Source organism: Rhynchophorus ferrugineus, unplaced genomic scaffold (genome assembly GCF_030347505.1).
Source record: "Rhynchophorus ferrugineus isolate W39M unplaced genomic scaffold, kcgeb_rfMv2 rfM2, whole genome shotgun sequence".
NCBI classification, from domain to species: domain Eukaryota; kingdom Metazoa; phylum Arthropoda; class Insecta; order Coleoptera; family Curculionidae; genus Rhynchophorus; species Rhynchophorus ferrugineus.
The window spans coordinates 73,153,824-73,180,705 of record NW_027472581.1 but is presented as its reverse complement, the minus strand read 5'-3'; the positions used below and the strand labels follow the sequence as shown (position 1 = coordinate 73,180,705).

At 29.9% G+C, this 26,882-nt stretch overlaps 1 protein-coding gene across 1 annotated transcript in view; it reads right to left on the bottom strand.

Moving 5' to 3' along the window:
* The window catches only part of LOC143190373 (tachykinin-like peptides receptor 86C), a 209,139-nt gene that overhangs the window by 109,120 nt on the left and 73,137 nt on the right, over positions 1–26,882 (bottom strand). The gene's annotated exons all lie outside the window — the stretch shown is intronic.

Here is a 26,882-nt window from a genome sequence, read left to right as displayed (position 1 = left end):
TAAAAATTCTTTTTTATTCTTATTTCGTAATTTCGACACAATTATTGCCTTTTTTGATACTAACAGTATTTTTGCTGAAATTCGGCGACTTCAGTGGTTATGCCATATTTTAACCAGATTAGTGGGGTTATGATTGTAGAGCTGTTGTAACTAATTGCTAAATTAAAAGATCATGTTGAGAAGATAATTAGATATTTAAGAGAATTTAATAACTTACAGCATTTCGCAACAGAGATTTTGTAAAAATAGCTAATGGGTTATTGTAATTGTTTATAGGTGTATGTGCTTTTATAAATTTGTAAGGCTATTACTAAATAAATGTCATGTATTTTATTATTAAGTTATATATAATATTATTAAGTTTTCTAGTGTAGTTACTATCAGCTATGTAAAAGTTAACACTCTGTAGGACTCTCAAACACACTTGCATCTATAGTATCTTATAGTTATCATCACAAATCTTTTCAGTTAGTTTGACATTGTTACAATTTTAATGTATTGATGTATTTTCAAAGATTGTTCACTTGATCTTGATAATACTATTCTTACAGTTCCCAGCTGGTGATTATGCTATCATAGGGTACTATTTGGACAGTATATCTTATTTAAACTTATTCATTTTCTTGGCATGTATTATGGTGATATGTATTTTGTACTTGATTTTCTTCAATTTTGTAACGTAGATAACGTAAGTAACCAGATATGTAGTTTGTCTACATTTGTTGTTTGTCGGTAAACAAAACCAACTTTATAACTGTAAAATATTAGAAAAATAATGCAAATACCATTAAAGGAAATAATAATTAGGAAATGTTAATCGGAGTAATCACAGTAGTAATTTATAAATTAAAAAATTTATATTCTATGTTATTATCATAACTCAGCATTTTCGTAATTATTTGTTACAGGTATTATACCCATTATATTTAAATTATTATTACTATATTCAAGAGAAGGCAACTTCTACTTATTTATTCTATTCCGATTTCAATTGAAGTAAGATACATTCCGTTGCTTGTTTGGACGTTATCCATTTGTATTAACTAATTTTGCAACACCGATTGTGGAGTGTTTGCTCCTCTATTTCACATATAATGTAGTGCGTATTTTCTTGAAGTATATTATGACTTCTTTAAATACTAGGTACGAAAGTTCCATTTTTCTGAAACTTCTAATTTGATGGTGACGATTCTTCGCAAAGACTGTTAGAACCATTTCACAATACAGAAACTAATATTTCTCGAAGTTATTTTTGATTCAGATCAATTTTTGTACTAGAGGCTAACCAGTCAGGGCAGAATTTAAATATTATTGTATTTTATAAATGAACGTTAACATTTATTTCAATTATTAATTAGATTTTTATTGCGATGTATAAGTTTGATCGTAGGAGTACAAACTCAAAGCGTTTCATTTGAAATATGTACCAATTTTTGCTATGGAGCATGCATTTAATTCCGATAATACAAATTTAGGAAAGTAGTGATTTATAATAAAATATTTTTCATAAAAATATATTACCCATACTTTAAAATAATACCAATTAATGCTTGTTCAGCAAATTTTATTGTAATATTAAATCGCTTTCAATTTATGTTCGTAATTTTTATGAAATTATTGATCGTAAATTTTACCCCTGTTCAGGCCGTAAAAATGCAATATCAATAAAAAAATTTAAAATTTTTATATAAATGTGACCTTGCAGTGTCGTAATACTTGAGGATTTATAAAAATAATTAGTTGGAACATAATGTTGAAAATCAAGTATAATTTAAGATATTCTCTCTTTCACTCTCGATATATATCTAGTATTTTCTTTCTGTATTTTTGTATCTCACAACTCCATCCCTTATTGTATAAATAAAATTAATCAACTCATTTTTAAAAATACCAGGTTTTTTATTTTTTATTATCAATTATAAGAAGAGCTATGGGGTGCAAATATGGGGTTGCACTAAACATTCATCAACTAGTCATACAACGCTGTAAAAACAAGGTTCTTCGATTGATTACCAATGCCTATCGCTATGTAACTAATGAAGAATTGCACGATGACCTGGAAATCAAATGGATTTGCGAAGTTATTCAAGATTTCGCCTTGAAACACGAAAGAAGATTACTAAATCATACTAACGTGGAAGCAATACAACTGCTGGACAGCGCGCAGGATGTCAGGAGACTGAAATGAACAAAACCATACGAACTTATATAAAGTGTATACATTTAGTGTAAACTATAGCTATAAGTTAATAACTAATAAATAATTATAGTTTAATAATTGAGGAATACGTACTGATGTATTTTCTCGCACTCGTCTTGCTTGTTAATTAATCCAAGTACATAGGAAAAGTAGTAATAAATTAATTGTAAATTAAGATTGTACTAAGCGTATCTATTAAAGATGTTATAAAAAAATTATAAGAAGGATACTTTAAGGTTTCTAATGCTATTCTGTCGTGGATTATTTCAGCCTCTTTTACGTCAAATACATTTTATAAAGTCATATTATCAAATCATCGATCACGAAATTGAATAAGTTTATATCCCCACGTGGCTTCATTCTTATGAAACTTCAAGAATATCTCACAATGATGTTCCAGTTGAGTCCCGGTTTTTCCTCTTTAATTACGTTTAAGAGTTTTAATTCGATTATAGGTTCTTGGATCTGGCAAGGTCACAAAATAAAAGCAACCCCATTTAATCAGATTTAATTAATGTAAAACGAGGGACGCAAAGCTTTTCCCGTAACTTCTGATTTATATACATCCCTGACTGCTTTATTTAATTAAACCAATATATTTGTTGCATCGTGTATGTTTAGCACATCGAGTGCATTCAGTCGATTGCATTTTTGAAGCATTAACATTATCAAACAAAGCGTGTAGAGATTTTTTAGATTTTTAGAATATACATTGCTTGCAGTAGGATCATCAATGGATATATTTCTTAATTTCATTAATTGGATTAACTGGATCTCTCGATTAGCACGATTATTTTGTTCAACTTTTAATCAGTTCTAATTTCAAAATATTTGTAATTATGAAAGAACTCAAATCTAAGAGACACAAATACACATGACTTATAATAAAGTGATTGTTAGAATTATTACAGTTTTAATAACTTTTCTGTGTTAGGCATAAAACTAGATATTGAGGCTCTCCCGGTTTCTTTTTTATATAATTCAGATTTGAAAAAACTCACAAAGGATTTCGACCTAAAACAACATAGAAAATTAAAGGCTAGGCCAGTATCGTGGAAGAACATTATGACTATATTTTTTTTCTAGGAATTTTAACGCATGATGTTCATTGATTATTTCAATTAAGGTTAGAAAATTATTAACAAAAAAATTTAAAAAAATGGTATAAAATTAAAAATGTTTTAGGTTTACTGTTTAGGTGAATCACTACATAGTATAAAACAAAGTCGCCTTTTCTGTCTCTATATCCCTATGTGCGCTTAAATCTTTAAAACTACGCAAGGGATTTTACTCGGTTTTTTTCAATAGATAGAGTGATTCAAGAGGAAGGTTTATATGTATAATACATGCATAATATACTAAGGCAACATTGCTAATTTTAGAGGTTTCTAACGTGATGTCGTAAATTAACCTATTTTTTTAGGCTTATTTAGCAATTAGCAAAAACGCTGCCTAACCCTACGAGTTAGATCAAATTAATGTACTACAGTATTGTACACCATAAAAAGGTCTACAAAAAAGTCCGCGATGGTATATGTTTATCTTTTAGGGATAACCCACATTAACCATTTTTATTGTTTACTTTTTACGTGAGAAAACGGCTTATTTACGAAGCTATTTTAAACAATACGACATTAATGCTTATCGAATTAAGTACCTTAAATACAGTGTGCAATTAATATAGATCAATATGGTTCCTTACAGCATGTAAATTAAACAAATATTTTCGGAGATATTACAAATTTAAAATTTGCGTTAAAAAATGTGTAATGTAATAAAGATTGTATGAATTTAGATATTCCAAAGATAGCAGAAAATCTTCATAGTAAGTATAGGGGAAGAGGAATTGTTTTACTCCAAATTTAATGCGTGCAGGCCAAGGGCAGTAATGAATGAACCAAAAATACTGGATCGATTTTAATCATGTTTTCATTGAGTGACATAGGCATATATATTTTATGCCCGTGCAAAGTCGGAGCGGGCCGCTATGTTTTTATATACAACGTTCATATTTTTTCTGTAATGTATTTAATTTAGTATCAGCATTGCACCCGTGCGAAGCCGGGGCGGGTCGCTAGTCTATTATAAAACGAATATATTACAGATCTTATTTTAGATTCGTATTTTGTAAAATTAATAGTGAGATTTTGAATATTTTCTGCTCATCTCCTGGAGAGGGTGGTTATTAAATTAGCATTTCGTTTGCTAAGTTAATTAAAAATCTTTTAGTTTAGACTCGAATTCTCATTTTAAAATAAACACAAAAAGAAATGAACAATCTTTCTCTTGTAATTGTCAATATGAATGTAACTGTTAATCTTCTTGTCGATCCAATGTATGCACCATCACTCTTGCAGCCTTGATAGTTTAGTCACTCAGTTTCTAAAGGTAGTTTCTTTTGTGGACTATGTGGCTTCTGGCGTCTGGATTTTGTATTATTAAATGGCATTGTGTCAATCACAGCGGTTATGTAACTGAATTTGTTTTTTTTAACATTTAAATGATATTCTTTGGTAGTTTATTTTGATTTGGATTAATTTTAGATCGAGCTTCGTATGATATATATGTGTATTAAAATATACGCTTTTGTGAAAAAAATGTTTTTATCGATATTTCATTGTTTTTGTTATATTAAAGTGTTCTCTAGCGATAACAACAAAAGAAAAGACGGCGTTGAATATAACATCCTGCACTGTAACTCGTATGAAATTGGTTTTAGAGGAACTTTTATTAGTCTAACTTTTCAATTTTAAACTCGAATAAGGCGATGCGCGAAATGACAGTCCAATTTTGTCGGTGTGCATGACAACGCTTTTCATTTTAGAAAACTTTTAAATCCGCGTCATCGTTTTAATTTTAGTTGTGATATTTTAGGAAACCATTATATCGTTTTCTTATTGTTTAGGAGGACTTAAGTGTAACTACCACATAGCCACATGTAGGCCACATTTTTAATTAGTTAAAGCTTTATAGAAATTTCTTGGATGTTACGTCTTACTTCGGCCGCCCTATTTATCAAACATGTGTCTTTTTTCGATATTTTAGATTCATCTACAGCATTTACGGAGCTTTATGAAGCTAAAGGTAAAATTATATTATTGTTTATGTAAACATATATAATGTTTTCTTTGATATTCTTTCAATTCTTTCTGATATGTGTGCCATTTTGATCCATGAGATATAGTATAAGTTATTTTTTCAAGTCTCGTTTGAAGCTAGATTTTTTTAAAGTTACAACATTAAAAGAGTTATGAAGAATTTGTGATAAAGTAGTAGCCGCCCGATATAATAATAGGGTGGACTTTACGGTGGATACCTCAGCACTGACTTACACAATAATTTTTAATTCGTATAGTACTCAAGTGTTAAGTTGTTATTATTGTTTTTAAGTTATGGTATCTAATGCTGAATTTTCAACAATTTTGAAATAATTTTTACGAATAGACTCTTGTATGTCATATATAACCTTTATCGTTATGTAGGAAGACGCATACTTTGAAATGAAACGTGGTTTTCTATTAGAAAAGGGAAATTTCTATGTGGGATCTAAGTATGATAGCTAAATTTGGCTATATCACTACTATAGTGGTCCCAAATGCATCAGAGATAATAATGATATATAAACATCATATCAAATATATTTTCAGTAACTTCCCAAACTTAAAGAAAATGCAAATGTTTGTGCAAAGAAATCTTTTAAATTCTACATCACGGCCATATCCCGTCGAACCGAAATTGAATCGTTAGAGAAGAATACATTTTGGGCCAAAATCTCAATAAGCACTATCGAACGATTATGCACTCAGTTGTAGAAGGGAACTACCAAAAATTGAAAACAATTTCGAAATTCATTATTTGTTCAAACATATCACATTAGCCTACTGGAAAAACCAATTTAGGAACCATTCCAGAGAAAATAAGTTCTTTTGTCTATTGAAAATTACAATTGTAAATAATCTGATACGTAAATCATTCACTCCCGAGACGAATCTGGATCCACTACTACGGCAGGAGTAGTAGTAAGATCGCTTTGTTGCCATATACTATACATAATGAGTGTTTTTGTTAGTACTTGTTATTCGTCAGTACCTCAAATATAGCCTGTTTCTTCTCATTTCACCGTCATTTTCGAAAAGCAATATATAAATAGAAACATATCAAAGTGTAATCTCCAAATACGTAACTATTTTTTATAATTTACTGGTAACTTTACATCTAACATTACATTATGCAAAAATGATTTTGTTACCCTTGATATATCCTTTTCTTTTCTTCATAATATTTTTCATATCTTTTTAAAGACTAGCAGTAAGCTGACATCATGCAAATGGGACCATCTACCCTGATACCTTTCTTTTGTTACTAGTTCCTCCTATACCTCCTACCTAATATAATTTTCTTGATTCTCAGGAAACCTATCCAACCTAATACAGAGAATGTGTCACTTTATGCTCATATTTGATCTTAATACTTTGAAACTTGGGAACACGTTCTATTTTTTATAATTTGGTGCTATATAGGTACCTAGGTAGTTTTCTACCACCACCACTAAGCATTTTTAAAAGCTTATATTTCAGAGTCAGGCATAATTTATAATAACGTGATATTAGATTACATTGGTCATAATCACCCATAACGTTCAATGTTGGGGGGCGATCAAATATTGGTTTTAAATTTTCCATATTAATCGTGGTTCAACGTTATGACGATCTGTTTTGTGTCTAATTTTATATATAATAGGGTTTTCTCTGCTTAAGCTTATTAATTAACATTAACTTTACGAACAAATAATGATTCTTTTAAATGTTTATTATTTTATTCCCAGAAGATTTTGCTCCCATTTAATCTACTCTATATATATATATATATATATATATATATATATATATATATATATATATATATATATATATTCATTATAACTAATTTTGTGTAGAACCAAATTCATTTTTTTAAATTCCTGTCTTAATTATTATTAAATGGGCAATTGGTTATATTTTTGGGCATCTTATACTATTTTTGCAGATATCAACGGAGAGTCGGTAATCAAGTAGATTTGTATTACTTAAACCCATATATAGAACTAACTTCGACATATTAACCTTACAGAAATTCTTCTGATAATGAAGAATTAAAATGTGATAATTCAGATGTGTGATATTTATAAAATTCAATCTTGAATTTGACGGTTGCGATATTTATTTTGATAAGCTTTTGTCTCGTAATAATTCGTTTTGAAATAAAAATATTGTGGTATACGTGTTCGTATTCGACCTTCGTATTTACTTCTACTTAGTAGTAACAGTTAGTTATTACTATGGTAGTAGCAGAGAGTAAATAGTATTAAATGCTATGAAGTTTGCAACATCATAGTTTTTGAGGGCATGCAAACTACTTTTGAAGTATAAATGTTACGCGCGCGCTTATTTAACTGAATCACCACCATTCAATTGAGTGAGAAGTCTAGATATAGGCAGTTTGGTCCGTGTTCGAATAGTTTTAAATCGTCAGTATCGCTTTGTATCGTCATTCAACAAGTGGCCTCGCAATAATAAAATAGTATTTAAATTCGTGTTTCATAACGTAAATAGTTTGAGGAATACCTTCATTGTGCAAGATATGCCATCTTGTAGATTGTGAATATGGATATGCTAAAATTATAAAACTCATAGCTGATTCAGTATTTTCATTAATATAGTCAAAAGCTTTGAACAGAAATTTGTTGAGATACCCAAGGCAAGAAAATAAATTTTGTTTAGCTGTGTTATTGTCAAATATCTGAATATATATGTAATAACAAGGAACTCTATACTGAACAAAGGATTTAAAATGCAAGCGAATACAATCTCATTTAATCCTTTTAAAATACTATTTTTTTCAGTTAACAATGCAGGGTAGATTTCCTATCGAAACGAAACTGCAAAGAAAAGGCTGTAAAAATAAACCGAACTGAACCGTAAAAATCGTCGTATAAAATTACTTAAAGCCGTTTTGTCTTGAGTGGAAGCAAGATTTACTGCTTCCACAGAATGAAATATTAGCGAAAAAGCAATTTTAATTGTTGTTCAGGGAGATTATTTAAAACTCGGGCGGATTTAAATGGTGTATTATATGGATCATTGAGTTAACATTCGTTTGAGATTAAAAAACAATGTTTAGTAATGTATTTTTTAATACACACAGCAATACCAGTGTTTGTTATTAATATTTTAGGAGAGAGGGCGGTTTAATACCGGGAAGGTTTCTTAAAACCGAAAATTAATTGCAATTAATTAATAAGATATGTAAGTATACAAAATTTATAGCCAGGCTTAAAGGCGGCCTATAGCTTTCCTGTATTAAAGTTTCTTTATTATAGGTATTAAATCCCTTTATAAATTATGACCTTTGTTCTTTTTGATGGGCTTTTTGATTGTGTTTGAATTAAAATTCTTAATTTTTTTTTAGAAGGGAAACACCTGTTAATTTTCTAAACATGTCGGTAAAAATACTATAAAATGTGTATAAAACATAATAATTTAGTATGGATAATAATTATTTTTATTAGCTATTAAAGACGGGATTATCTGTCAACTATCAATACATTTTGGAAAATTTCTTTTATTACTATCTATATTTCTTCATTAAATCACATACAATTTTGTTGATCATTTATTTGGCAATTTATATCTTTCTTTATAGGATACGAAGTTATAGGGGCAATGTTATTAACTAAAAGTTCATGGGATGTTTTGTATTATAAAGTGATTGCGGGCACAAATTCTTAGTTCAGTATCCAAGCAAATAAATCAACTTATTAGCACATATTATTAGTAATTAGTAATATTAGTATTAGTAATATAGTAAATAATAAAAGTCCAGAATAACAAGAATCGTCTGTACTCTTTGTTTACACGGTATTTAGATTTTTGCAAGCAGCTTTTGATTTAATTTGATGTCTCCTGATCGCAGACCAACCAAGAAAAATTGTTCTCGCTTAAGAACTGATTGTAATTACGTTAATTTGTTCATTAAGAGTATAAATGAATGCTGCAAAGTAGAGTAGAGCTGTTAAGTAGAAAGTAATAGATTAACGAAAGCTATGGAAGGAAAATTAAGGATTTGCACATTTTTCAGATTTACATAAAATACATAAAATAATAGCTTGAATAAGTACATCTACTGACTAGAAAAGAATTACAGCTACTGTTTTCTAGGTTGAAGAATGGAACAAATAAACAAAGAATGATGCGATTATTTTAAAATTTAGGTATTCAAATTATTCTTTTAATCAGCCTGGCGTATTTGCTGTTTTTCAATATTTAGTTTAGATAAGAAATATGGGTAAAAGATAAATATTATGTGAATACATAAGTGAAGTAATGAAAATATGCAGCAGTTAAAATGAATATAACCACATAATTTACATACATGGAACACATAGGACAAATAGTTTTCGAAGATGAATGCAATAATATATGCAACTATATAACATTTTATTGTTTGAAACTTGTATCAATTATTTTGTTTATTATTATTTTGAAAAGTTAATAGCTCATTTAATAATTGTAAATACATTCCTTTAATATGCATTTCTAAATTATAAAAAATAAATTACCTAATTATGTTCGTTATTGTCTTATACATGCTAAACTCATATCAATTTCAAAGTTGTTTTTTTCATATATTCCCTGTTTTAATATACTTACATATATTACTTCATTTATTATTCAATTTATATATATATATATATATATATATATATATATATATATATATATAACGTAAAAGTAAAGTCTAATAATAAATAAATAAGTAAAGAAAATAGTCTAACTTATGATATTTTTGTTATAATGCTCAATGGATTTTAATGTAGGAATTTAAACTTATTAATACTTAAATTATTTTCCTTACTCTATTATATGAGAAAAATGATTAACATAAGAATTTGTTGTCGAATGTCCACCATTGGGCGATCACTAATACTAATAATTATAAGTAGGTAACAGTTTGTTTTAAATATATTTATTAATTGTTAATATTTTTGACGTTACAATTAAATTACCAATAAATAAAACGTTATAAATCACCAAAAAATCAAAGGACCTCTAAACCTTTAAATTAATAACTTACTGTCATTAATTAAAGCTTCATATGATTCAGGAAGAGAAATCATTAGGCGAGACTAAAGTCTCATAAAATCATCATTTTGATCAATCTCAAAATGATCAGTTTATCATCACTCTCATATATATACTCTATATCTATATATATATACTTTTTGTTTGACTAAAGACTACATAGTATTAAAATATATCCAAAGAAACAAACATACTTCATGTCTACGACTCCTTACACAATTAATTAATAATTAAAAAAATATATAAATCATCCAAGATTTATAAAATAATATTTTGTCGAGTTTTATCAATGCGTTTAAAAATTTTAAAAAAGTATAGGGACATCTATTCTATACTATTCTATAGTAACTTTAAGTAATTAGTGAAACATGTGTTAACACTGAATATTTTGATCATTTGCCAATATGTTTCTACTCAGATTCTTAATAGAATATAGCTCTTGCGCATACTAATTTCTTTTTAATTAGGCCATATTGCTTTACTTAAACATTTGTGCAGCGTTATTTCAACAACATTGGCATATTAAGTTTTATTTTTATTAAAAAACCGTTTGTGACTGAAAGTTTAAGAAACGCTTTTTTCTAATTCCCGTTAATGATGGAACTATCAATAAGTTTAAAATACAACACCACTGAAAATGTGACACTATTAAATTTTAGATATTAACAATTATATTTATTATAAAAAGTTAAATGCAAACTAGAAAGAAAATTTGTAAAAATGGCTGATATATTTTTTATCAGAAGAATAACCTATTTACTTATAATTTGAAATAATAAATGTTCCTCGTTTAAGGTAATGAAAGTTTAAAATAAATGGATTTGAAATTGATGTCAAGAAAATTTACATAGTAAAATATTATATAATCTTAATTACCACTTAACTAATATCACAATGCACTGCGGCTCTAGAATCATATCGACTGCTACCATTTCTTAAACAGGAATTATTTTTTTCCGGTGTCAATAAAATAGTCATCATTATAAGGACCCAGGTTAAACCAAAATCTCAGCTAAATTAATTTCTCTTCTTGTTAATTATATTCTAGCCGCAAGACGATTTCGGCCATAGTAGATTTGGAAACTGTCAGGCGTTAGGAATATAACGTTAGTTCTGAGGAAAAGCAAACACGGCTTTCTGTTTTCTATATTATGACCATCAGAACCAGATGCTACTCTTAAACCCTTCAGAAAATCGGCTGCGAAACCTTGTGCATCATACATGTAATGGCGTTGACATTATTATCTATAGAGTTTGTATGACTGTTGCCTTAAGATAAATATTTAATTTGGCTTATACTTGATTTAAATAAAATCATTCTAGTAGTTGGTGTCCATTCTAATTTTTTTCATTCTCATCCATTTTATTCAGCTGTATTTAAGTTTATGGCACATGTGTGCAGTTATCATTGTTTCAATAATATTAAAACGATTGGTACAATATATATTAAACAAAATGGTTTCCATATTATTTTCAATTTTTCTATCAGCGATCCAATTATAGATAAAGTTTCGCACTTCTTCTCTATTTTAAAATCGTGCGCTAGCCAAATCATACGGCTTCGATATAAATAAGTAGTAGTCGGAAGACGCTAAGCCTGTTGAGTATGCTGCTTGATGCGGAACTTTCCTATCATTAGCAACCGTATGCAATGTGTAAATATTTCATTGTGATGCCAGAGGATGGCTTTCCGTTACTCCTTATCGTTGTTTTCTTGTTACAATAAGTCTTTAATTTTTTTCAATTTACCATGGTAGTCATGCAATAACTGTTTCATTCGTTTTCAGCAAATCGTAGTATATTACACCTTTCTGACAGCACCCTGTGCACAACAAAACTTTATGGCCAGGAATATTTCTCTTCGAGGTCGAGGTGAAGTGATGTAACTCTCTTGGCCTAACCCATGACTTTGTGCTTAGAACTATGACAGTAGAGTCACTTTTTAATAATTATACTCATATTACACCGTAAAATAACTGCGATATTAAAACCATTTCCCCCTTCTGTTGGACTGGCAGTTTAAATACCATGTAAAGCTCTGAAAAGAATCGAATCATCAACTGATTAAATGTCTGAATATTCTTTAAGAGTTTGAGTTGAGTGTTCGTCTAAACAGTCCTGCAATTCATTGTTTTCGAACTCTTGCTCTTCCGTACCGTTCTTTGTCATTGGTCTTACTACTTTTAACTTTTCCGGAACCGTGTTACAAACATTTCGTTTCAAGCCGTGTGGGGTAACTAATATACACTACTGTAACAGTTCGGTAACTTATGTAAATTGTGTATGATTTTTGGCAAAGTTATAGAATAAAGCTTTAATAATTTGAACAGTTTGTTTATTGTTTGAAATATTTTCAAATTGCCATGAAATTTTTATTTGCGTATATATGACATAGGCATTGAGTGCAGCCATATCAATATTTTTCATAAAAATCTTAACTAGTCATCTTCTAGTTGAATGAACAGATGCATATCATCTATGTCTTCTAAAACATTCCACTGACACTGAACCGTGAAAACTGACAATTGGTGGAGAAACATCATTATAAATTTCCAAAATAGTTTGATGGGCTTAGGCTGCATGTTTTTTCTAGAGAGATTTTTTCTTGCAAAAGAAAACTAATTAATGTCGATATTGCAATTTTGAGTGTTAACAGTTAGTTACATTGATGTTTACCAATATTCATTCACAATAACACTGAACTCACTCACGTCATCAAGATGTTTAATAATGTATTTCCTTTCGCAATTTATTCACAAATACTTTCGCCTACAAAAGTCGTTCGGAGGTCAAATGTCTGCAAAATTCTTCGATACATTAGTGATAATAATTACTTGTTATTAAAAGGCTAACATTATTTTGGCCCTTTGATTGTTTTGAAAAATTTCAAAAAAAGATAACACCGTTGCTTATTATTAGTTTGAATATGCCGAATAGTTTAGATAGACTCAGAGACTAATATATTGCGTCTTTAATCAGTTACTTCGAACAGAAACGAGGTAGTAGTGTAGATTCCCCCTTGCCAGAAAAATATGTTAGAGAAGTAAATATCAATACTAGTAGGTTTTTACTGAAAATTATTTTTAGCGTGGTGCAGCTGCACTGCAGTATCTGCAAGTATCCATAGAAGACAAGACTTGGAAAACAATACATTCTATGTATATGAAGAAGTCTTGCGGAGTTTCCAGATATTGCTCTTACAAGATTACAATTTTCAAAGTCATATTATAAAGTCAAGGAAGATTTGTTATTTCAATTTATATATTTAGAAATTCGTATTCGATGAATTCGCCAAATAGCTTAGTAAATATAATATGTTTATTAAGGCATCTTGTGAAACGTGAAATCCCAACAAAATATTAGGTTCACTTAAACATACATTTAAATTTTGTACAAGTTTCAAAGCACTGGCAACATTAGTGACTACTTACAACGTTCTTCTTATTGCTTTTCGACTATATAGGTAAATTATGTTTTGTTTAGAGATAGAAGGAGACAAATGATATTTTGTTATCTTATAATTCGAGGTTGATAAAAACATGTATTTAATATTTTCGTAAAATCGATTATATTAGTGCAGAATGACATTCTTCTGACATTCAAAGTTTTGACGTAGCTATAGTTACAGAAACGATTTTCTTAGATAATCTCCTGAAAAATAATTGGTTTGGCCAAAGAAGGATTACTTTGCTTTCAGAAGTAAAGATAAACCAGTTGGAAATAATGATTATGAGATGACCTTTTCTTTTATCCGAAGGGATTTATTTATTTTTAAAGTATTTACAAGCAGCATTTTTAATAGAAATGTAATATTTTAGATGGATAAAATAAGATTGAAAGACTTACTTTTTATTATTATATTCGATTCTTTTTTTTAGGAATATTACTTGTATATTAAATATATAAGCGATATATGGTAAAGCTACCTTTATATATGTGTGATGGAGACTATTGGACATATTATAATTTATAACGAGGGAATTATAAAACTCACCAACCGGGTCAATACAGCATTTAGATTAAAACATGTTCCAGACATTTGGAAGATGGCAGAAATTATAATGATCCCAAAACCTGGGAAGTCACCAAACAAAATAAAAGCCTATGGACCTATGTCACGGCTGCCAGTAATATCTAAGGTTTTTAAAACACTCCTGTTGAATAGAATAAAACCGATCATAGAGAGAAAAAACCTAATACCAACACACCAGTTTGGGTTTATTAACAAGCATTCAACAATTGACGAGGTCCATAGAATAACAAATGTTATTCTATATATATGTTATTCTATATATATATATATATATATATATATATATATATATATATATATATATATATATATATATATATATATATATATATATAGAAGTATGCTCAGCTATATTCCTTGATGTAGAACAAGCCAATGTGTTCATAAACTACAGAACATGCTACCAAAACAACACACCGAACTATTAAAATCCTACATTACAACTAGAATGCTTAGAGTCAAGCAAGAAGAAGCTTACTCTACCGTAAAAGAAGAGAAGCTAAAGCAGGTGTACCACAAAGACGTGTACTGGCTTTATCTACTCTACACTTGTAATATACCACAAATGGAGAATATTACTATGGACATAAGCTTCTAAAATAAGAATTAATGAAAGTAAATCTGTACATGTGCAGTTTACCTATAAACAGACCGTACAAGCGCCAATAACATTAAATAATACTGTCATTCCATATAGCAACAACGCTAAATATCTCGTAATGAATCTTGATGCAAAACTTCGCTCGAAGGAACATATAAATAAGAAAAGAAAAGAACTGGAATTGAAATATAAGAAAATATATTGCCTGATTATAATTATCAGTACATAATAAATTGCTATTATTATAAGCAACTACTGAAACATACAAAGAGTAACATAAATAAAATACAAATTTTTCAGAACACAGTCCTGAGAGGTATTGTGGGCGCACCCAAATACTATAGGACTGATTACTTATATCGAGACCTTCAGATACCCACAGTCAGTAAAGAAGTCAAGAGAATTGCAAGGGGGCATGAGGAAAGACTCCATTCTCATGGGAATATTGAAGTATTGCAGCTTTTGGATACGACCAGAACAGGACATAGACTCAAAAGAATCAAACCATCTGATTTTGTGTACTGTTGTGTAGTGAGGTGCATATAATAAAAAATACAGTAGTGACATGTATAAACATTATTTTAGTATAAACACTATTATTAACAAGTTTTCTTAATGAACAATGATTTTCAATTAAATAAATATAATTTAATAATAATTTCGTTAACGCTAATTGAATTTTTGCTGCTTCGATGTTCGAGCTGTGTTCGTATTTACGAATTTTCCTAAAGGGCTAGTATTTACATACGATTTAATACAAAAGTTTTAATCGGCAGTTAACTTATAGATAGAAAGTAGATTTAATATGCTACGAGTATTATTTTCCTACTAGGAATCACCAACGATTACGTTGGATATGTCGTTTAGCTTTGGGCCCTACTATCTACTCGACTGCGGGTAGTTCACGTGAACGGATCGCCGCATCATACATGTTTATGTTACATACGTTTACTATATATAAAGCTCGTCTACAAAACATTTTTTAGTGGTGATATACTATCTGATGAAGCTTAACATTGATTTTTCAGCTACCAAGACCTTTTGTATTCTTTACACTCCGAGGCCTTTTTCCAGTTGATTTCTGCATATGATCCATAGACCTTTAGAATTTTCATATATTTGTGATGTTGCTACTTTAAGAGAATTACCATTTCAGATTATTAAAACTGAAATTCGATTCTCAACGTTTTCTGAGTGTATGGTTATTGAATATAAATATATATTTTATATTTTTTATTATAAGCAATAAAAAATGTAGAAAATAAATCCAAGCAGATAAAGCTCTTTAATAAGTGTGGTTCTATTTCTTTTTATATCGAACATAAAAACACAATCGAACTTTTTATAGTCATGTCATATGGCACGTCAATATTTAGAAATTGATACTGAACTCTCTGGGTTATATTTAGCTTAAGGTACTGTTATTGAATTCGCAAGCTCTACTGAAGTTAACATATTTATTACTTTCAATATTTCAGAAGAATGAATCAAAAGTTAATATCACTGAAATTTACAGAAAGAAATCTTCACTACAATTTAGTACCTCTAGTATAGTGATGCACTACTGTCTCCAGAACCGTATCAATTACTACCAATACTTAAGCAAGAACTATATTTCTTAGCTGTTCTCTGATAAGTAGATATCAAGTCAAAACTTCATTCCGAAATTTTAAATAACGTGTAAACAAAGAGCACAGGCGTTACTTTCGAATTTTGTTAATATATGTTGCGATGAAATTTTAGCATATGTATGGTTTCTCTTTCACACCTGTATATACTCTCTACAAAATATATAAAATATAATTTTACGCGATTATAGTATTTGTTTAATAATATTTTAAAACACTCGCCTTTTATTTTAATATCGTTTCTAATGTAAAATGTAGGGATGTGTCTCAACAGAAACGAATTGTCACTTTTAAATCAAACTTCAGATTGTCATAAAATGTTTAGACGTGTCTTTTAAAGGTTAGGGCTACTAGGTTGGGTTTAGGAGGATCAATGACTTATGTATATATGTATGTATGTATGTTTAAATCTGATTTCTCATTCGAAATGACCGCTTAAATATCCAAATATGCTAGTGGTTATTTAGTTTAATAATTAATTGAATGGAACAAAACATTAAAAAGCAATGTAATTTATTTTTATTTTCATGAGAAGTTAGTTTCCCTTTTACTTCTTCGTCGACCCATAGATAAATTCTCGAAATTAGGGTTGATATCCCGGATTTTTTTCTAAATCCCAAGCGACGACACAACATACACTGTGGATTGATTAATCTACTCTCTTTGGCTTTACTGCTTTGGTATTTTTATAAAAAGATCTGGGGTGTTTTTTCAGTTGAAATTGACACCTATGTCGAAATAAGGCTATATTGGATCAAAACGAAATATAGATATATTTGTATAAATCCAAATACATCTTATAGTTAAATGTAACGTGAAAATGATTTTGTATTGACCTCCTACAGTTTCTTGATAGTTAGCATTATATAGTTTGATTTGGCTTTCAACTATACTAGTTTCTCGTTATAAGAAATATATTATCTATGTTCTAAATGAAGCTGAGATGAATGCATTTGCTCATTGAAAAGGAAATTTTTTCATCTTACCTTATAGATATTTCAAATATTATATTTCAAAAAGATTGTATTGAATTACTTATAATTCAAAGGGTTTGGCTAATCGACAGGATATACGAGCTAATGTTATATACATAACATTAGCCGCGCGCCTTACGGTCACTCTCGTCGCCGCTTCTGCTTGTTCGTTCCCACGTGTCTCAAAGTGCAAGGAGATCTAGGCTAGGGTCAGCAATAACCAGCAAAAGGGATTGTAGTAGTGTAATATACTACGTTCAAGGAATAAATTCAACGAGTTGAAAGAATGACAATGGAGGATCGAAGTTCTGCACAGTTGGGTAGAAACATATATTAGGGCCTGGTGTAAGGCATATAGTACAGTGGTTTGTCCATTAGAGTTTCATTTGTCTGGTAAAGCCACCATTGTTTTTAGTACCTTAAACCCATCGGATTCAATGAAATACTGAACATGAGCTTCGGGACTCGTATATATTTTGCTTTGTGATGATGCTGATGGTGCTAATGGTCCGCCTATGTTGAGTCGTGTATTATCATCTCCTATGAAACGCTACGGATTAATTCCACCATTTAACGATTAGTATGTATAACACACAAATAATTCAAAAGCGTTAGGTCAGCATTTTCTAGAGTTTACCAACTCATGTATTTGTCTCAGGAGATACGCGTTAACATAAAATTCTAATCCAATACGTTTGTTTACGACCCGGTTCTAAACGTAATTTGATTAGGTTTTTTTTCCGCTTTCCGGATAACAGGATGTCCACCGCAATGTTTTATAACAAATTGTAATTGCAAGCAAAAAAAAATTGTAGTAACAAACATTTTATTACCTTTTGAAGCGGAAAGTTTTTTTTTATAATGTTTTAATCCCATCGGTTCGACTCGACACTCAAAGAGAATTATTTTTTTAATTTAAAACTGAATCTATTCTATTAAATTTCGCCTTTCTTTTTTGACAATAACATGCGCTGAAAAGTCCCGGGTCAAACACACCTAGCTGGCGCTAGTTTTATTGCATTCACCGCCTTTTCAGTTAGTACCAATCTTCAAGAGAAAGCTTGTTGGAGCGTTTAAAGGCCGAAATTGCAAAAAGCAACGCAAAAATTGCAACAAAGTTTCATGAAAACCACGCGCCTTGTCACAAACCAATCAAAACAGTGGCAAAACTACATGAATCTAACTTCGAATTGCTTCCATATACACTTTATTCGCCCGATTTGTTTCCCATTGACTGCTGGCTGTTCGCAGACCAAAAAAAAATCCGCACCGTTAAGAAATTTCGCTCGAATGAAGAGGTTATCGCTGAATATGAGGCCTATATTGAGACAAAAGATGTATCCTTCTACAAAAGTAGTATTGGTGGAATGATTGTGTTGCTCTTGATGGAGATTACTTTGATGAATTAAGCAAATTTTGAGCATAAAAAAAGTGTTTTCTTTGTTACACCCGGGATTTTTCAGATAATGTGTTAAATAATAAAGGTGATGTATAAATCTGTTCTGATATTTTTTACTAATTGAGAAATATGGGGTGAGTTTAGAGATATAATTATATCGTCTATCATTTTTGTTGCCAACATTTTGAGATACAGTAGACGAGAAATATTTTAGTTTCGAATTCAATCGAGAATCTTGAAGGTTGGGTAAATAAACGGAGGTGATTTGGGATTTCCCAAATCCACGCACATAGAAAAAATGGCTACTCCTTGCTGGATTTCTGAACATGGCATTGGAAATGGAGTGCATTATAAAAATATGCGAAGTAATTTTTTATTAGATCGGTATTTAAGCTTACAGCACTTAGTTTTTAATACCAATACACAGTGTGTCATATCAGCTGTGAAATCATTGATCTTTTATACATTAAGTTGCGATTTATCGCAGTTTGATTAAGAACGTGTTACACTAACAATTCAGAAACAGTTGGCGTATTTATGTTTATACATTTGGACTATGTATGAAATAGATTCCCTATTGATAGGTAAGGGAATACGGGGGATACTGACAACTATTCTAGTTTACGTTTATCCAATCTGTTTATATCCAATTTGATTTTAATGCAGTATGGAAGAATGCGTGAGGAATAAGTATTCATTGCATGCATGCATTTCTATGTAGTTGACTTTTGGTGCATAAACAGACCATTGTAATTTTAAAATTAAGAAGTTGTATAGAAATATTTAATATACGTAAATAACGAAGTGTTTTTTGAGAATTATATGAAAACTAAAAAAAATACCTGTGGTAATATGAGTTGTATTGCTCTCATTATCTAAAATACTTGAAAATAAGAACACATTAGAATCGAGTTGAATTTTTTTTGGGGGAAAGGAGACTTAATCACCATTGTTTGTACAATGATTGATGTTGATATTGTGCCACTCATATTCACATATATAACACAGCGTCATTCTATTCTTTTAGGAAAAGTATATTCAAAAAAATCAATGGACTAATAAAAGTTTTTTTTTGAATGGTTGCAATATTTCCAGATATTAAGGAAGCATATGAGTTCTGTTAAACTAACTACATTATAAAGTTGTTTATACGAAGCTCAATCGCATGAAACGTTTACTAGTGAAAATTCCCATAATAATTAATGTACCAGAAAAAATGTTCCATCTATTTCCTCTGGCTTTTGGTTGTTCTGAAAGTTATGTTTTCACAACCACCAAATATATAACCAATATTCACAAGTAAGGCCAAAGAAAGTTGTGTTGGGAAAAATAGAGACATCTCGAGAAAAAAAGTACCACCAGTTGATCAAATCAGCCAATTTCTACATTTTAAGACTATGCTGATGAACATTATGGCATGTGTATTATTTATAGTGATTTTGAAAATTTTAATGATACACATGCAGTTTCTGTGGTGAAAGGGCACATGGTTAATTTCAAAATTTAATTCCTTAAACCTCTTACTCCACTTACCCGTATTATTGGGAATGGAAGCCAATGTTACTTTTTAAATTAGTATCATTACTTTTGTTCGGTGGGGTTTTTAATCTTTATATTGACACAATTATATCAACGATTATTGTAAAAAATTAATGGACTTAGCCCGACCCCTCGTGATCTCTTATTTTGAAACTGTCTATTGCTGCAAAGCAAGTTCATCTATTTGAATAAAAAATGTCTAAATTATGCTGCTTCACATCATCATTCCTATATTCATATCTAGATCTTATATGTTAAAACACTTAGAATAAGTACGTCAGGTTTTATCTGATAGGCATTTAAGCGTGTATATTCGAATATTGTTCCTTTGCGGCGTTAAAGCTCCATAAAATTTGCCATAAAGCCTTAAAAATACTGACGCAGTTTTAAGGAAAAATGGAATTTTCACTATATTCCGTTTCAGTTATGCTGTGAACTTAAATATTTACCTTTCGAGGTAAGAATTTGATTTATTATTCAGAAAGAGGTTAGGGAATGACATCGGATGGATGGATAAAACTTTGCGTCTTTAAATGATGGGCTGCAAAATTAAATTTAGAAATGATAATTAAAAAATATTGTAGTAATCTATGATTATACGAAGGACTAAGATCATTATTTTAATTATTAATATATCTAGATCGCCATAAAATGTTTTAAGGGTCGTTTTTTACTAACCAGTTTAATATTATGATTTGTTTTTCTATTTGGAGTAGTTTAGCAAAACCATAAAAAGTCTGGAATGAATGGAATGTAATTAATAAATTGGGAATGTAAGGGAATCGAATTGCAAACAATGCAATTATTTAAAACCAATTAGCATGCAGAAATTTTATTTTTTATGAAAGCGTACGCTACATTTCGTTATATTCTCATTTATTCCTGTATGATTTTTGAATAAAATAATCTCGCAATAAAAATATTAAAATGAATGAAAATGATGAGAAAATTATATTTTGTATTGAGTTCTTCAATAACTCCTTGTGGTACTATCTATTAATTACTTTGTCTAGGAACATAGTCAAAACATATATAAAGTCATAGTAAAAATACACAAGTTGTGCGCATAATAGTTGCTACGTCTACTAAGAATGTACTATTGACTATTAGCGTCAGTTTTTGGAGTGCCAAAGTAATTTTGTTCGCGGATTATCTCCAAAACGGTACAACGATATATTTGTATTCAATTGGATGTAAAAATTCGCGAAAAAAATCATTTATTGAATAAAAAATGGATCTCTTAAGATAACGTTTTTGCTTATGCATACAGTCATCTCTAAAATTACTAAAATAAAGTGTGGTTTACTTCAATATTATTCGAAACGAGAAATGTTCCCAAAAATCAAGTTAATTTCACAACTAGAGTTTGGTTTTCATTTATAGTAACACATATTTAATGCCTGTGTGAATCTGAACTATGTTCTTGGACGTTTTAAGCTGGTACAAATAACTGCGCTTAAAAATTTTAAGAAACTACTATTAAAACGTCTTAAGCGACTGAAAGTGATATATTTCCTTTTTGGATTTCGATATTATCACTACACAATTGACCAAGGCATTTGAAAAAAAAAAAGGAAAAGAAGACTGTCATTTCCGGCACTCCTTTGATTATCATTTGGGACTAATTCACAAGCTGAGCGAATTGCTCCAGCGGTCGGTTGATAAAGTTCGTATTCTTTCGAAGGAAAATCTAGAATTTTGACCTGATGGTATATTCTCAATATATAAACGTATTTTTTCGACTTGACTTCCGCATGGTAATAGTTTGGGACCGTTCCTGTATCTGCTATGTTTCTAATGATTCAATAATAAAAAGGCACTTCTTAGAACATTTCCCGACACTACAATCATTATGTCAAACGACATATATCGGCCTACGGCTGTAGAAAAAGTATATATGGCTGTCAGCAAAATTCACAAATGTATTGGGAAATACAATAATAGCTTATATTGCGTTGCCTTGAAATGACCTAATTATAACACTTGGCGGTTGCCTCAATTCTCAATTATATCAGTGAAAAATCTCGACATATATAATGTATTAGTTTAACTTGAAAACGTTAGGCTAAACAAGCAGCAGATCAAAACCAAAAGGCCTTACTGGTTCGACGGAAGATAGGTTCAACTTGACCTAACATCCAAGAGATTAGTTTATCGTTATAAAGCATATTTGGACTTACAAGGTTCAAATAAAATTGATTTGCTAAGTTACGAAACTACATGAACTTATATAGTGTATAATTTGTAACTTATATAGGTTTATTAACTCATGCCAAGGCGTAACTGATAGCAAAACACGTATAATTTAATTAATAAAATCTATAACTGAAAATCATATTAATCTAGTATATTGATGGGCTTGTGTTTGCGTAGATTAAACTAATTTTTTTTATAGACAAACTGCTACTAAAATATTCCGTTATTGCTGAAGTCATATTATAAAATTTTTGTCGTATCGGAAAGTTGCTTGGATTTAAATACCAGCTTAAATATTCTGGAGTTTTATATATTCCATCCACGATAGGAAACGGAATTTTAAAACTTGTAAACTCCTTGTTGGCGCTTAGTTACAAATTTCCATATTTAGCCGAGGGCAATACGAAATCAAAAGTTAAAAACCAGCTATTTGTATCTGTCGATCAAATACAGCATTTTCTATATGAAAACTAGAAATGAATTATCATTCATGAACACCTTCAATTTATCAGTGGTGATGAGACATGTGTGTATTTCTCAACCGATCTGCTAGTGGTGATGATATTGAGTGAGTGTAACTTATCAATCGCAAAATCTTAACAAAACGAACGTTTCTGTGCTTAGGCTACTTTATCGAATTACCGAAATAGCTGAAATGAATTTGGCCGAATCTCAAGCTGCATTTTAAAAGGTTGTGAGTATAATGGACATGCATTCGCTAATTCGAATATGGGAATAAACACTTGTTGGAACGTAATTTCAAATAAGATTTAAATCACCGTTACGTCGAAAACCCTATTGAATAAATCTTATAAAATATGTTTAGTATTAAAATAAGACATTTATAGTATGACAAGGGAAAATCCGAATTTGTAAGCACCCAACAATTGTTTATTATTAAACTTTCTATCTTTATTCCATCATGACCAATCCATAGTCTTCCACGTTGCCACAGCAGCCGCTGAGATTTACAATAGTAGTTGCCATCAGCCATAAGGTGTCAATACTGTAATCTGTTCTTCATTAATTATTAGCCCATATGGATCACAGTGCAGACTCCATCATGAATAATATTTGCTTCAAGATCTCTATCAGCAAATATAGTACTATCCCCAGCGAATATCATATCGGTCAAGGAGTTGATAGCTTCATATTGAACTCTATATATATATTTTAAAACGTCGCGCATAACTGCATCCACTACTACGTTAAAGTCACTGCACTGGAGGTGCGACTCCTTTTGGCCAACACCGACTTGGATATCAAATGGATATGACAAATCATTTCGTACTTGTACAAGATAATGGGACTCTTGACCCTAATAAGACGCTTCAAGAAGCGTAATAAATGTTAAAGGAATATGTTTACTGTTTATTTTAATATGTTTTTTTTAAGATTAATTTTTCCGTATATCATTTTGAAACTGATAAAGAAGTAAACCGAAATTATTAATAAATTTTATTTATTAATTATTAACTCAATAAACTTTGGATCTTCATAATTTCGAACCAGTTGGACATAAAAAATCGTGAGAAAACATCCTGCTAATGGAAGAAAGCAGTAAAACGAATACTCTAAAATCATCCTTCTAAAACATGCTCTCCTGTATATCTGTGTTACTTGCATGTTATTTGAAGGTGGAGTTGAAGGCATAACTCCTGGAATCTGGTTAGACTAGTTTAATGAATTTTAGAATTTTATGCGAAATATTTTATCATCAACAGCCTAAAATTCTCGACGATCTGATCTCTTAGAATTACTATTATTCATACTTAATTGCGTTTATAGTTGTTTTTTTTATTTAGAAAAATACTATATTATTTTTGTCATTGTTATACATTTATTGATCTAATCTGTTTGGTGGGAAAATACTAAACACGCAACTATTTCAGTTATTGGCACCCACTTTTATATATTTTCTAGATAAATCATAAGGGTATTTTGGGAAATTATAATATTAAGAGCTTTGGCAACGTATATATTCACAAATATTTGCAATGTATACTTTAAGTGGCATAGGACATGTTATTAGAATAACAATAATAGGTATAAAAACTGTACATGAAACTAGAATTGCCGTTAATTTATAGTACACTGGCTTTTTTGCCATGAATTTTAAGCCACTTACAACGCAACTGCCCAATTATATTATCATTAAGCGTTATAATTATGTATATACACACAAAAGCTTGTTTTTGTCCTCTATATTGCGCTGAAACCTGTTTTTATTTATGATGATAATGATTGCTAATTACGTTAATGTTGGAATTTACTTGGATTACATTAGTGCAACTTACGTTTGTTGAATGTGGGATCCAATAAATGTTCTCTGTTAATTATAATCTTGTATTTCTTAAACAATTATCGTTGTATAAATTTTTCCTACTTCTATGATCATATGTTTTTCTGGCTCTTCATTTGGCACTTGCGAAACTTCGTTAATAAGGTGCATTCACTATCAACACTTCTGAATTAGGAATTTAGTCTCCGCAAGGATTTCTTATTTTCTCCTTAGTTCTTATAATGATTACAAGTTTCACTGCAAAATATATTTTAAGATTTCTTCATATATAAAAAAATATCGAATATGTGGAGTATCGCCATTAACGAATGTTAGTAATTTAATAGTTATGGAAAATCTCTTATAGTAACTGATTTTATGTTTATCACGCACGCATCAGTCATGGAATCGGGCATATTATGTGATCTTGATAGGTTTCTGTAATATTCTATAAAACATGCCTCTTTAATTCCGTCTATATTTTAATAATACTGGTATAGCCATTAATTGTGTTGTAATTCTTATAAAATTGTTAAAGATAGTTGAAGGGAGCTAAATCGAGGAAAGCCCTCAAATTTCAAAGTCACGTACAATGTTTTCAGATTATAAAATAATCAGATCTTGGTATATAATGCTTGTATATAATGCTGAACTGATATTACGAAAAATCGGAAATAATTCAGTGTAAAAGTCAGTCAGTTTGCTTTTTAAGTAATAACCATATTTATGAGACGTCGTAGAAACATTGTAGGCAACTGTTTCTATGGTGTAATGGTTAGAACGTTGAGATCACACGCGGAGGTCGACGATTCAATTCCCAACAGGGCAGCAGCTTTTTTTCTAGTTTGAATGGAACATTTTTCAAATCGCCTAGACTAGGTAGCGGACCCCGGGCCCTGAAACATTGTTTATTTTCAATCAATGTTTCTTTATTTCTATTTTTCCTCATTTGGGCTGTACTTTTACTTGGGCTATCCATTGTAATACTTAATAAAATAACTGCGTAATTTATTGAGTAAATAGCTAACACCAAAAAGAGAAAAATAAAATATTTTAAACAAGAACCTGAATTGACCAAAGAAAAGTAAATAAAAATGAAACTTAAATTTTTAATACAAAAAAAAACGTTTAAAATATGTGCATAATAATAATCGTTGTAATAACTAAATAAAAATAAACAGAAACTTTGTTTAACCTATCTACTACACGTATTTTTTATTCTACAATATACACATAATTTAGCTTAATACCTACCTAAACCTATTTATCTATTTACAATATTATTTGAGCTCTATCAACTAATCAGTTTCAAGTAGGTGCCGAGTCCAAGCAATACAAAAATAATAATGTAATTTACATACATTTACATGACATATATACAAAATTAAATCACGAGCAAAACAAACCTGTTTAATTTATTTTAGTGAGTTCTTTAATTATTCTTTCAAATCGGTTCAATTTTTTCTTAAAAATATTTTATATTGTTTAGTATATTAGTGTAAATTTATTAACAGAGGCTGTATGTCATGAAAGGAGATACGACAACAAACATCAGCGAGGCCAGACGAGTATAGTAGTTTTATGGGATGAAGTTTGATCTCCAACTTGATTTGTCTCGTTTTAGTTTGAGTATTACTAACAATATATTAATACTTTATGGTATTATAGACTTCGCAGAATTAGTCGTTTTTTTAGACCTTTTTAAGAAGATGAGAATATTCAACTCCATTCAAGTCGGTAATAGGTACTACAAAATCAGTGAAAATAAACAAAGCAGCAGTCAAATAGTCCCAGTATTACATAATCTTGAAAATATCTATGAAAATAAATGTACCCTTTATTGGCTTTATGCAACGAAAACTATTAAGCGGGAAAAGGAATATTACGAATAATTGTTTTGTATCTGGATAT